Source organism: Tursiops truncatus, chromosome 4 (genome assembly GCF_011762595.2).
Source record: "Tursiops truncatus isolate mTurTru1 chromosome 4, mTurTru1.mat.Y, whole genome shotgun sequence".
In the NCBI taxonomy this organism is placed as follows: Eukaryota; Metazoa; Chordata; class Mammalia; order Artiodactyla; family Delphinidae; genus Tursiops; species Tursiops truncatus.
Window position 1 is genome coordinate 45,532,414 of NC_047037.1, and position 14,753 is coordinate 45,547,166.

Below are 14,753 nucleotides of genomic sequence, written 5' to 3' on the forward strand. Positions count from 1 at the left end.
AAAGCGTTTATTGAGCATCTATTATATGCTAGGCATTTCAGTACTAAAAGATGGGTATTCCCTGATAGAAACAAAAAAGGCAAAATAAAGTAAACAATGTTCAAAGAAAGACTTGCTTACTTGTTTAAGACTGGCATCACGCACATTACAAAGCATTTCATCATCCACTCACCACTTTTATCTAATGTAGACATTCGATCAAGAATTAGTAACCTTTGCTTTTTGCTATTTTGCACTCTCCCTCCTCTGCCTTACCTGGCTAAACCCCAACATACTGTTCATCACTTTTCAGCACTTTACTCATTTCACAATTTCTCACGAAATCGGAATCAATAATGACAACAGTGTACAGCCAGTCAGATTTCATTTTATGGCAATCTACCTTAAGGCGCAGTCTTCAGGAAAACAACGTGTTGAAATGCAAGGACCGACTATGTCACAAACACACACCTGGTATTAACCAGAATCTGCTCAAACTATGACAATATCAGAATACAAGAATAACAAGGCAGGTGAAAAGATGTTCAAAGTCAAGTGAGAGAGGAGGGCGTTTCCCATCACTTGGCAGATGAAGTGGTTTGACTACAGGACCGTGAGGACCGTGTTTTTAGCAAGCTGTTTTCATCTGCAATAAACTCCAGGAATAAGTATTGGCATCATATTTATATGCCACATTTTGATGATACCAAGTCCCTTTAGGTTTTCAGTTTCCTCTTGACTGCTTCTTATCAGATGAGACCTTAACCTCTGAGGACAGGGCCTTGGCGTCTGCAGAGCAGAAGCGGCACTTTCCTAATAACTACACTTCAGTGCAAACGGACCCTGTGAGCAAATCTTTCTGATGGAGGCACGCTCCACCTATGTACCTGAGTTAATAACCGTTTAGGAACATATGGGTCTTTTTTGTCTCTCTCATCTGAAGCTGTCACAGCCAATCAGACAATTCTAAGATATGTGAGGCTCTATCCATGTCCCCTAATTGTCTTTTTGCTATTCCAACAACAATAAGCACTTCTGTTCTCTTTTATTTGCATCTCAAATTCTAGGTCTAAGCAAGAAAAACCAAAAATTGCAGCAGCAAATATTGCTGGCTACCAAGGGATCAGGACATTTGACTTAATTGCTGTTTATAATTTTATTTTTTTAAGTCAGTGCTGTTTGTGGTCCCATAATATAAAGCAGGTTGTCTCCTTTATTTCTATTTCGCATCGAATCTCTAGAGGTTACTTACCAGTAAGTAGTGAAGCGAGGAGAATGATAATATCTCAGAGTACTGGTACAGACAAAGAATTCAAATATTTTAAGGCAGCCATTCTCTATTTATAAATCTGATTTGTCAGAATATCACTTCTTTGTAGATTAATTTGTAATTGGATCTTTCAGACTCATTCCTTTAGTTTGTCAAACCCCTACCGTATGCAAGGCACAGGATCTAGGCATTGGGAATCCAACAGTAAAATATTCCTGCCCTTGTATTTAGTGAGGGAAGAGGGGAGAGATGCAACTAAATGAGAAAAAAAGCATGCGCACACACACACACACAAATACACACACACACACACACACACACACACACACACACACACGATGTTTAGCGGTGATAAGCGTTATAGAGAAAAATATAACCAAGAAGGGGGTAGAGATCACTGAGAGTGGGTGAAAAGCTGGGGGCTCTGGGAAGGTTTCCCTGAGGGATTATTTGAAGAAAGACACAGAGGTCAGGGAGGGAGCCATGCAGATACCTGGGTGAAGAGAGTCCCAGGAAAAGGAAACAGCAACACAAAAGCCCTGAGACAGAGTGTCCTTGGTATGTTCAAGGACTAGAAAGGAGGCCAGCAAGGCTTAGGCAGTATGAAAAACGGGAAGGACCATGGGCTGTGACCACCTGTGATCATTATACAGGTGCTCAGAACACTCCCCCAATCAGTAGGCACCCACAGGGATTAGGGTATGAAGTCAGAAAAGTATCACTTCCCTTTTTTGGGGTAATTTTATTTAGCTTTTACTCCCACTTTGTTCTATGTATCTTTATACACAATATTCTTTGTCTTTCACAGAAAATCTACACAGGAGGTATTATAATTCTTATTTTACACATAAGAAAACATTGCTTAGAGAAATTCAATTACTTGCTCAATGGAAAGCATTAGGAACTCTGACTTTAAAACTTCACCATGTCCCTCCTTCTAAAAAATTGCTAAGAAAAACTACTTCAAAAAATAGTTGAGACTGCATTGGACTTGCAGGTCCTGGCACGGCAAGCTTGGAAGTTGTCACTCCATCCTAACAGTGAGTAAAAACCCGGAAAAACCGAAAGATCAACAACTCCTCTTAGATCAGTAAGAGAAGTGAGGTCACAGGGCAGATCACTGCCCTCCAAACTGGAGAGACCAACAGGCAGATCGAGAAAATCACAACCTACCAGAGCAGAAACTCATGAACTGAAAGCTCCCCAGGAAACAGAGCCAAGAGAGGAAAACCTGAACTGTAACTTACGAACCACTGGAGGCTCAAAGTGGATAAGTCTGAGAGTTAAAAATTCTGGGAGCCTCCACAAGTTTATGAGTTTTATTTTGAGGTTATGGACCAGGTTCTCCCTATAAATATTAGAGAAAAATCCCCTCATGCTCTGGCAGGGTCAGAGGGAAGGGAACAGCTTCAAAATACGTCAGACAGCTCTGTTCTTCTTAACAAGGTCTGCCCTCGGGAGAAAATGTATAACAGAGCCTAACTTGCTGGGGTTTCATCAGAGCCTAACTGATATGGGAAAAGAAAAGACAAAATTCTAGCTGGTTCTAGCCTTCTTGTTTCACCGAAGGGTGGAAGACGACTGAGAAGCATAGGTGAAGTGCACAGTCCAGAGGCACAGGCTCACTAAAAGACTGCGACCTAATCACAGAACTACAGAATACTCCCACCCCCACCACCTGGCCACCACATCTCGAAAGGCCTGTTTACGTCAGTCCCTTTGGCCCAGCACAACATGTCCGACTATCAAGAAAATTTACAAAACATACTAAAAGGCAAAATAACATAGTCTGAAGAAATAGAGCAAGCATCAGACTCAGACATGGCAGAGATGTTAGAATGATCGGATCTGGAATTCAAGACAACTAATGTTAATAAGCTAAGGGGTCTAATGGGTAAAATAGACAGCTTGTAAGAACAGGTGGGCTGGGTAACATAAGCAGAGAAATGGAAATCCTTAAGAAGAATCAAGAAGAAATGCTAGAGCTAGATCAAAAATATTGTAACAGAAATGAAGCATGCCTTTGATGGGCTTACTAGTAGACTGGATATGGCTGGGGAAAGCATCTCTGAGCTTGAGGATAAATCAGAAACCTCAGAAACTGAGAAGCAATGCGTGCAGAGACTGAAAAAAAAAAATACAGTATCCAAGAACTGTGGGAAAACTAAACAAGGTGTAACATTCACATAATGAGAATACCAGAAGGAGAAGAAAGAAAGGAAGAGAAGAAATACTTGAAACAATAATGACTGAGAACTTCCCCTAATTAGTGTTGGACATCAAACCACAGATTCAGGAAGCTCACATAACACCAGGAAGGATACATGTAAAAAAACTACACCTGGGTATATCATATTCAAACTACAGAAAATCAAGGATAAGGAAAAGATCTTGAAAGAAGCCAGTGGAAAAAGATACCTACCTTACCTACAAAGGAACAAAGATAAGAATTACACCTGACTTCTCAGAAAACATGCAAGCAAGAAGGGATTGGAATGAAATTAAAGTGCTGACAGCAAAAAGTCACCAACCCAGAATTGTGTATCCTGCAAAAACAACTAAAAATAAAGGAGAAATAAAGACACTCTCAGACAAAGAAAAATTGAGGGAATTTGTTGCCAGTAGACCTGACTTCAAAATAGACGTTCTTCAGAGAAAAGAAAATTAATATAGGTCAGAAAATTGGATCTACAAAAAGAAAGGGAGAATATTGAATAGGAATAAGTGAAGATTAAAAAAACTTTTGTTTTAACCTTAATTGACTTAAATAGGTAACAGTTTGCTCAAACCAATAATGGCAACAATGTATTAAATTATATATTTAATATGTATTATGTATATACACAATGTGTAATTATGTATATAATTAAATTATGTACTTAAGGGAAATGAATGACAGCAATGATACAAGGGACAAGAGGGAGGAATTAGATTATTTTATTAGTATAAGGTACTAACACTACCTGTGAAACAATATAGTGTTATTTGAAAGTAGACTTGGATTAGTTTTAAATGTATATTGAAAACTCCAGGGCAATCTAAAAAAAGTTTTAAAAAAATATATATATGACTGATAATGCTAAGAAAGGAAAGGAAACAGAATCATTTAAAATACTCAATTAAAACCACAAGAGGCAAAAAAAAAATGTAAAAGACAAAAATAGGAGCAAAGAATAAGGGCAACCAACAGAAAACAGTAACAAATATGGTAGATATTAATCCAACTCTATCAATATTAATCCAACTGTATCAATAATCACTTAAAATGTCAAAGGTCAAAAGGTACAAATCAAGTCAAAGTGTCAGAGCAGATCAAAAATAAGACCAACTATATATATGTAGTCTAAAAAAAAACCCACTTGTGGGTCTCTTGTAGACAGTATATATATAGGTCTTCTTTTTGTATCCATTCAGCGAGCCTGTGTCTTATGGTTGGAGCATTTAATCCATTCACATTTAAGATAATTATCGATATGGATGTTCCTATTACCATTTTCTTAATTGTTTTGAGTTTGTTTTTGTAGGTCCTTTTCTTCTCTTGTGTTTCCCACTTAGAGAAATTCCTTTGGCATTTGTTGTACAGCTGGTTTGATGGTGCTGAATTCTCTTAGCTTTTGCTTGTTTATAAAGCTTTTGATTTCTCCATTGAATGTGAATGAGATCCTTGCCGGGTAGAGTATCCTTGGTTGTAGTTTCTTCCCTTTCATCATTTTAAATATATAGTGCCACTCCCTTCTGGCTTGTAGAGTTTCTGCTGAGATATCAGCTGTTAACCTTACGGGAGTTCCCTTTTAAGTTATTTGTTGTTTTTCCCTTGTTGCTTTTAATAATTTTTCTTTGCCTTTAATTTTTGTCAGTTTGATTACTATGTGTCTCAATGTGTTTCTCCTTGGGTTTATCCTGCCTGGGACTCTCTGTGCTTCCTGGACTTGGGTGGCTATTTCATTTCCTATGTTAGGGAAGTTTTTGACTATAAACTCTTCAAATATTTTCTCAGGTTCTTTCTCTCTCTCTTCTCCTTCTGGGACCCCTATAATGCAAATGTTGTTGCATTTAATGTTGTCCCAGAGGTCCCTCAGGCTGTCTTTATTTCTTTAGATTCTTTTTTCTTTATTCTGATCCATGGCAGTGAATTCCACCATTCTGTCTTCCAGGTCACTTATCCATTCTTCTGCCTCAGTTATTCTGCTATTGATTCCTTCTAGTGTATTTCTCATTTCAGTTATTGTATTGTTCATCTCTGTTTGTTTGTTCTTTAATTCTTCTCGGTGTTTATTCTTTAATTCTTCTAGGTCTTTGTTAAACATTTCTTGCATTTTCTCGATCTTTGCCTCCATTCTTTTTCCAAGGTCTGGGATCATCTTCACTATCATTATTCTGAATTCTTTTTCTGGAAGGTTGCCTATCTCCACTTCATTTAGTTGTTTTTCAGGGGGGTTATCTTGTTCGTTCATCTGGTACATAGCCCTCTGCCTTCTCATTTTGTCTATGTTTCTGTGAATGTGGTTTTCATTCCACACGCTGCAGGATTGTAGTTCTTCTTGCTTCTGCTGTCTGCCCTCTGGTGGATAAGGCTATCTAGGAGGCTTGTGCAAGTTTCCTGATGGAAGGGACTGATGGTGGGTAGAGCTGGGTGTTGCTCTGGTGGGCAGAGCTCAGTAAAACTTTAATCTGCTTGTCTGCTAATGGGTAGGGCTGGGTTCTGTCCCTGTTGGTTGTTTGGTCTGAGGCAACCCAACACTGGAGCCTAGCCAGCTCTTTGGTGGGGCTAATGGCCAACTCTGGGAGAGCTCACACTAAGGAGTATTTTCCAGAATTTCTTCTACCAGTGTCCTTGTCCTCGTGGTGAGCCACAGCCACCCCCCGCCTCTGCAGGAGACCCTCCAACACTAGCAGGTAGGTCTGGTTCAGTCTCCTATGGGGTCACTTCTCCTTCCCCTGGGTCCCAATGCGCACACTACTTTGTGTGTGCCCTCCAAGAGTGGAGTCTCTGTTTTCCCCAGTCCTGTTGAAGTCCTGCAATCAAATCCCACTAGCCTTCGAAGTCTGATACTCTAGGAATTCCTCCTCCCTTTGCTGGACTCCCAGGTTGGGAAGCCTGACATGAGGCTCAGAACCTTCACTCTAGTGGGTGGACTTTTGTGGTATAAGTGTTCTCCAGTCTGTGAGTCACCCACCCAGCAGCTATGGGATTTGATTTTATTGTGATTGCACCCCTTCTACTGTCTTATTGTGGCTTCTCCTTTGTCTTTGGATGTGGGATATCTTTTTTGGTGAGTTCCAGTGTCTTCCTATTGATGACTGTTCAGCAGTTAGTTGTGACTCCGGTGCTCTAGCAAGACGGAGTGAGCGCACATCCTCCTACTCTGCCATCTTGAACCAATCTTCAAAAAAAAATTTTTTATATCAACTCCAACAATGAATCAGAAGAATTTGGTTGGTTCAACTTCTGAAAATTAATTAATGTAAACCAGGGGGCCCCAACCCCTGGGCCTGTAAGGAACCAGGCTGCACAGCAGGAGGTGAGCAGCGGGCAAGCAAACAAAGTTTCATCCGCTACTCCCCATCGCTCCCCAGCACTCACATAACCACCTGAACCATCCCCCACCCTCACCCCCACCCCATCCATGGAAAAACTGTCTTCCACGAAACCAGTCCCTGGCGCCAAAAAGGTTGGGTAATGCTGATGTAAACCATCATATCAATAGGCTTAAAAAGAAAAATCACATGATTATATCAACAGATGCAAAAAAAAAAAAAAAAAAAAAACCCATGACAAAATCCAACACCCACTTATGATTAAAAACTCTCAGTAAAATAAGAATAGAGGGGAACTTCCTTCACTTGACAAAAAATATCTACAAAAAACATGGAGCTACTATCATACTTAATAGTGAGAATCTTGACTCTTTCTTACTAAGGTCAGGTACAAGGCAAGGATGTTCCCTCTCATCACTCCTTTTCAACATTATATGGAAGCTCTGCCTAATGCAATAAGACAAGTAAAGGGGAAAAGGCATAAAGGTTGGGAACAAAGAAATAAAACTGCCTTTGCTAGCAGATGACATGATCCTCTATGTAGAAAATCTTAAAGAACTGACCAAAAAAATCTCCTGGAACTAAGAAGCGATTATTGCAGGATTGCAGGATACAAAGTTAATATACAAAAACCAATCATTTTCCTATACAGCAGCAATGAACAAGAGGAATTTGGAAATAATACCACAATACAATTTACATTAGCATTCACAAAGCTGAAATAATATAAATCTAATAAAATATGTAGAAGATCTATATGAGGTAAAGTAAAAAACTCTGATGAATGAAATCAAAGACTAAATAAATGAGAGATAGTCCATGTTCATGGTTAGGAAGAATTAATATTGTCCAGATCTCAGTTCCTTCCAAGTTAATCTATATGTTTCATGCAATTCAAATCAAAATCCCAATACGTTACTTTGTGGATGGATATCAACAAACTGATCTAAAGTTTATAGAGAAAGAACACATACTCAGATGTAGCAACACAATATTGCAGAAGAAGAACAAATCAGAGGATTGACACTACCTGACTTCACAACTTACTATAAAGCTGCAATAATCAAGACAGTATGATACTGGTAAAAGAATAGACAACCAGATCAGTAGAACAAAATAGAGAGCACAAAATTAGACTACATAAATATAGTCAACTGATCTTTGACCAAAAAGCAAAGGCAATACAATGGAGAAAAGATAATCTTTTCAACAAATGGTGCTTGAACAACTGGACATCCACATATAAAAATATGAATTTGGACACAGACTTTACACCTTTCACAAAAACTAACTTGAAATGGATCACAGACTTAAATATAAAACACAAAACTATAAAACTCAAAGAAGATAACATAGGAGAAAATTTAAATAACCTTGGGTTTGATGATGAATTTTTAGATAAAACACCAAAGGTATAGTACATGAAAAAATAATTGAAAGCTAGACTTCATTAAATTTAAAATTTTCTGCCCTGCAAAAGACACTGTCAGGAGAATAAAAAGACAAGCCAAGATCGGGAGAAAATATTTCCAAAAGACATATTTGATGAATCACTGTTACCCAAAATACACAAAGAACACTTAAAATTCAACAATAAGAAAACAAAAAACCCCATTACAAAAATGCGCCAGAGACATTAACAGACACCTCACTAAGGAAGGTAAACAAATGGCAAGTAAGCATTTGAAAAGATACTTCCCATCATATGCCATCAAGGAAATACAAAGTAAAACAAAAATGTGATACTACACATCTATTAGAGTGGTCTAAATCTAGAACACCGACAACACCAAATGCTGACAAGGACGTGGAGCAACAGGAACTCTCATTCTTTGATGGTGGGAAAGTAAGATGGTACAGCCACTTTAGAAGGCAATTGACAATCTTTTTACAAAACTAAATATACTCTTACCATATAATCCAGCCACCATGCTGTTTGATGTTTACCCAAAGGGGCTGAAAACTCATGTCCGCACGAAAGCCTGCACACAGATGTTTATAGCTGCTTTATTCATAATTGCCAGTACTTGGAAGCAACTAAGATGTCCTTCAGCAGGTGAATGGATAAATAATCTGCAGTACATCCATACAATGGAATATTATTCAGTGTTCTAAAAAAATAAGCTATCAAGACATTAAGATACGTAGAGGAAATGTAAATGCATACTACTGAGTAATAGAAGCCAATCTGAAAAGTCTACATACTGTATTCCAATTATATGACACTCTGAAAAAACTAAACTATGTAGACAGTAAAAATATCAGTGGGTGCCAGGGGTTAGGGGAGGTGGGATAAATAGGTGGAGCACAGAGGATTTTTATGATGTTATAATGATGGACATGTCATTATACATTTGTCTAAACTCTTAAAGTACATAACACCAAGAGTGGACCCCTTATATAAACTGTGATTACACTTGATGGTAAGGATGTCAATATAGTTTTATCAAGTGTAACAAATATACCATTCTACTGGGGAATGTGGATAAAGGAAGAGGTTATGCATGTGAGGGACAGGAGCATACGGGATATTTCTGTACCTTGTTCTTAATTTTGCTATGAACCTAAAAATGCTCTTAAAAATTTTTTTTTAAATAGTCTTAAAAAAATAGCTGAGGGGCTTCCCTGGTGGCGCAGTTGTTGAGAGTCCGCCTGCCGATGCAGGGAACACGGGTTCGTGCCCCGGTCCGGGAAGATCCCCCATGCCGCGGAGCAGCTGGGCCCGTGAGCCATGGCCGCTGAGCCTGCGTGTCCGGAGCCTGCGCTCTGCAACGGGAGAGGCCACAACAGTGAGAGGCCCGCGTACCGCAAAAAAAAAAAAAAAAAAAAAAAATAGCTGAGACTGTGTTAATGAGAGAGGCTGAGGAAAGGGTCATCTTTTACCCTGCTGATGGATTTAATGCACCTTTTATGCAGAAAATTTGACAACATCTGTCAAGATATTTCCTCACTAGTGCCAAAATTTGTGCATTCAAGGTAAAAAATTACTACATTAATTGTAATACAAAAATACTGGAATCCATCTAAATGCCCATAAGAACTGATTAATAAAGTTTGGCACACCCATTTAATAGAATACCATGCAGCTGACAAAAAGAAAGAGGATACTCTGGATAAGGAGATAAATAAAATGATCTTTCGGCTGTATTGTTGGGTGGAAAATCAATGTACAGAGCCGTGTTTCTGTGCAAAGAGCAATTAAAATAATAAATATTCTTAAATATTAAGAATTATTATATACATCTATTTAAAAGTGAGTATACATATTTACTTGTATATGAATACAACAGCCCTTAAAGGGTTGCTCATGGATGTCATGAACTGGTTGCCTCCAGGGAAGGAAACTGGTAGATAAAAACAGGGATAAGAGGAAATTTTCACTGTATACCCTTTGTCCATTTGAGTTTTATAACACTGAAATATATTACTCCTTCTAAGTAACCACATTTAAATAAGTGTGTGTGTGTGTGTGTGTGTGTGTTGGTTTAACCTTAAGGCTAGGGTGTTTTCCACAACTCCATCAAGTGACCAGAGCTCATAGCCTCAGTATTGACATGTAACCAAGGACAGCCTTAAGCTGACCAGTGAAGAAAAGCCACGTTAACTGAAGCCTGGTCACTTGGAGCCCAGCAGTAAGCAGGCAAAGAGAAAGTTTTCACTAGTGTTCATCCAGTTCTGTTCAATTAGAAGCTCATTGATTTTGCCTTAAATACAAGCACTGAAGAGGTGCTTTGTAAGGTGGGGATAAATTTCCCTCAAGCTTGTCCCCTTCCCTCTGCTCAGATATTACATTTCCCACAGGAACTACCAATTGAATTGGTTAGATTCTCAAATATCTCAATTCCCCCAAAATCATATGCAGAAACGAGGACAGGAGATGCACTGTCACTAAAAAATTATACCCCAGTCCCATTTTTAATGAATGATTGGCATCATGTTACCTGTGAGAGTGTGAGAGTTGGTCCTCAAGAAAAAACACTACTCTGGGTAAAGTAGAGGTCTAATCTTCACATTTTCAAAGCCAACATCCCATGCTGAATTACAGGAGCCCTGTCAGGGATCTCAGGAGTCCTGCTGGAGGCCGCCAGGCAGCCACTGTCTGACAGGTCTTTTTACGTACGTATGTGATTAATGTTTCTACTCTTAGAGATCAGGTAAAATGGGAAGATTCAGGAAGCCATTTTTGTATCAAATTGTCTCATATGCATATATTGCAACCTAGAAATTCATTCTCAAGATTTTACCTTACAGAGATAAAGCCATGAGTGTGAATATATTTATGCATAAAGAAATGCATAAGAGCAAAATGTTCGTCAAGGCAAATGGATCAGTAAATTATGATACATACATACAATGAGACACTGTGCTGACTTTTTAAAATGATGAAGTAGATCTACATTTAGGTACAAGGAAATAATTCCAATATGTTTCGGAATAAGAAAGTAAGTTACAGAACCATATTCAGGTGAAATAGTCTATGCACAGAGAGACATTTAGATATTTTGATGATGTTTCAGCAATATTTAATTCTTTACCTGAACTTACTGCATTGTTTTAATTTCTTATAATAAGCAAGTAACGTTTTACAAAAAATAAATTATTTCAATGAGAAAAATAGTAAATATCATTGTCTGTCAAGATTTGATGATACTGATATATTTAGCCTGACGATAAATATGTCTAGATGCAAAACACACTGAAACATGACCTATTTTACAAAAACGCATAAACCCACATCATTAGGATGAGAGCCATGGTGATAAGTCAGAAATTTTATCTATTCCAGTTTATATGTTACCTACAAATACATTTTTAAAGTTCCCCAGCATTCATGGGTTTTTAAGAAAAGCTTTATTTAAGAATTCTATGCAAAGACAGTTCCTTAGAACTACCTCCAGGATACTGAGTGACTTTGATTCTTTCAAAATTGTGCATTCCAGGGACTCCCTCAACCTGTCCCAACTTGTTCTGCCACTAGCTGTGAGGGCAAGCTTTGCTGGTGAAATAAAGCATAAGGTTCCTTTTCAAAGGCCCTGTGTGGCTTAACATCACTTTCTTAGATTAGGATGCGAGGGTACCAAAAGGCAGGAAGATAAAGAAAAGTCACAGAAATATGCCATGTCACTTTCATATAGAAATAATGGTAGGTTCCCACTGATGACCAAATAGAATGAAATAATAGTAAAGTGTCAGCAACATGTTGAAATGACAATGCAAGGGAAGGTTTTCATTAGATTCAGGTAAAAGGAAAGTCTTTCAAAAAGACACCAAACCAAATAACCAAAGAGCAAGCACCAGTGGACTGAAAAAGCATGGGTTTGTTTTGAACTTAGAATTAGAAATAGCAGTAAAAGGAATCGAACATCCATTGGTGCTCAGAAGAGTGTTGGGAGTTGTAGGAAAACACAGAAGGGGAAGACAAGGATCTTTCCCTTTCATCAAACATGTGAGGGGAGAAAGTGAGAATTTAGCCAATTGTTTAATTGGAAAACAACTAGAAATGCAACCGACGCGCAGAGAGGGGAGAGAGGTATGGTAGGAGATGTCCCTGGAGACCTCGGATGTCGAGAGGACCAGAGATGAGCCCCGGAACTGAATGTTTACCAGCAGGAACTTCAATGGCAGAGAAGAGAAGGGGCAGAAAAAAACTCTTCCTCACCTCAAGGGACCAGAGACAAAGCCCAATTCAGGGGCCCCTCCGCCTTTCTAACTCTTCCCAACATCTGCTTTCATATGACACATGGGTAAAATAAAGAGTAAGAAATATCAAGATGTTAATAAGAAAAAGAGGTGTCCTAAAGCACCACCCTTCAACCTGAGAGGTATGGGGGAGCCGGGGAGACTTGCCAGGGCTGGCCACCTGGGAGGAAGGAGGACGACTTCCAAGAGGCAGGACACAGTAAGGCAATGCTGCAGAGATACCTGTTGTTACCATTATTACGTCTATGCTCACACCACCCCCGCCCTGCCACACACACACTTTTGAAAGTCAATAAACTGAAGCTTAGACACGATAAATAGTCTGCCCAACATTTGAACTCACATTTCTCTAACTCAGCAGTTCTCAAAACTTTTGATCTCGGAATCCCTTTATACTACTAAAAATTATTGAAGAATCCAAATAGCTTCTATTTATGTGGGCAATAGAGACAGAGACAGAGGTAGAGATAAAGACAGAGACAGACAGAGAAACATATATATTTACCAAAGTGGAAATTTAAACTGAGAAATTGTTAAAACACAGGAATACAAAAGCACATATTCCTTTAGCCATCAGAGCAACGATGTCCTCACTCATCATAGAGCCTCTAGAAAGCTCCCTTGTACACTCATGAAACAAGAGAGGAAAAAGTAAACAGCAAGTTAATATTATAATGAAAAGAGCTGTGATCTTGAAGATCCTTTGAAAGGATCTGACTTCCCCAGGGATCTGAGATCACGCTGTGAGAACTGCTGTTCTAACCTCAAGTCTATATTTTTCCAAGACTAGACCTTGGTACATTGAGTGAATGACCTTCACAGTCTGGCTCTAAGCTCCCTTCACTGCCTCAAGTCCCACAGTTTTTGCTAAGTCTCCCCAGACTAGCCATACCAGAATAAACCCTCTCCCTGAAAAAAAATGTAGAGTCTGTGCTCAAGCTTCTTTGCAGGTGGCCATGTTGTACCTTCTGTCTGGAACTACTTCCTTCTCTCTTCTTAGGGGTTCCCACTCTAGATTTCAGGGCTCTGCTGAATGTCACCCACCCCAGTCCCAGCCAGATTTGATCACTTTCTAAGGATAGCACTTTGCTTTTACCCCTATTCATTTCACTCTACTCCATTGTTTCCTTGTGAGTTGGTCATGTGTCTGCTTCCTCTTCTTTCACCCCACCATCCTGTAATGAGCACCTACCCAGCAATGAGCTCTTGGAAGACGCCCAGAACCTGAGTCTCCCTGAACTACGGGGGCAAAGAAACTATGTGGCACATGAATCTTTGATCCCTCATTCCTGGCACCTGAAACTTATTCAAAACTGTTTTATTTGCTTTGTCTAATTATTCTGAAATGATAAATTATCACTGGCTGATGGGACTGTGGGTGATATTATTTTCTTTGCACTTGACTGCAACATATTTTTACAATTATAAATGTTATACAACATTAAAGTGTTTCTCTATAACTTAGCTGCTAATAGTCAGGAAACACTTATGTATGACACACAGCTCTATGTGCTTTATATACATATTAATGCATTTAATTATTTATACTTTTAACAGCAGAAATAAGTAGAGGCATGAATATCCAACTCATTTGTACAGATTCTTTCTATATGATATTCCAAATGTGCATAGTCTATTGTTGCCTATAACTTGCATATCTTTGTGTTATCTTGGCTTTATCTTCATGTTCCAAATGGAAGATTCCAGACCTTCTTTGTGCCCCATTTCCTGAATTCCTCATGGAAGATTGCTCATTTTATGGTCAGGCAATAGCAGATCGTAACATCAACACACAAACCTAGCACTTTAACTTTGCAGATCTCAATTAGCAGAATGTTCTCCTGGAAACAAATACATCTCTCAGTGGCCACCAGGGAGTCGCATTAACTGGTTGCGTTCATAAAGTTCAGTAAAACATTTACGAGGGAATGTTCTCCCTGAAGATGGAATTCAAAATGGATCGTTTTGTAAAGGATTTTTATCTCCTAGAATAACCGGAAAACAGAGTGTTTGAAGTAGTGACATGACACACTACTCAATACTAACAAAGGGCTCTCCTCCCCTTGCACCCAATCTGAACTACTCATTTCTGTGTAGATGCAGAAGCTTCGGCAGCAAGGAAAGATAGAATGGGCTAGAGTTACTGTTTAATTGGCCACAAGCTGGAAACTGGCTGTCTGCTTGGCTCCAGCTGTGCTGTGACTATCAGGCCTGAGGTGATCACGGTTGCAGACTAAGCTCCATGGGTGCCCGCTCGCTCTGTGAT

General features: G+C 39.0%; 1 protein-coding gene across 1 annotated transcript in view; it reads right to left on the minus strand.

Moving 5' to 3' along the window:
- The window catches only part of WDR49 (WD repeat domain 49), a 135,344-nt gene that overhangs the window by 55,130 nt on the left and 65,461 nt on the right, over nucleotides 1-14,753 (minus strand).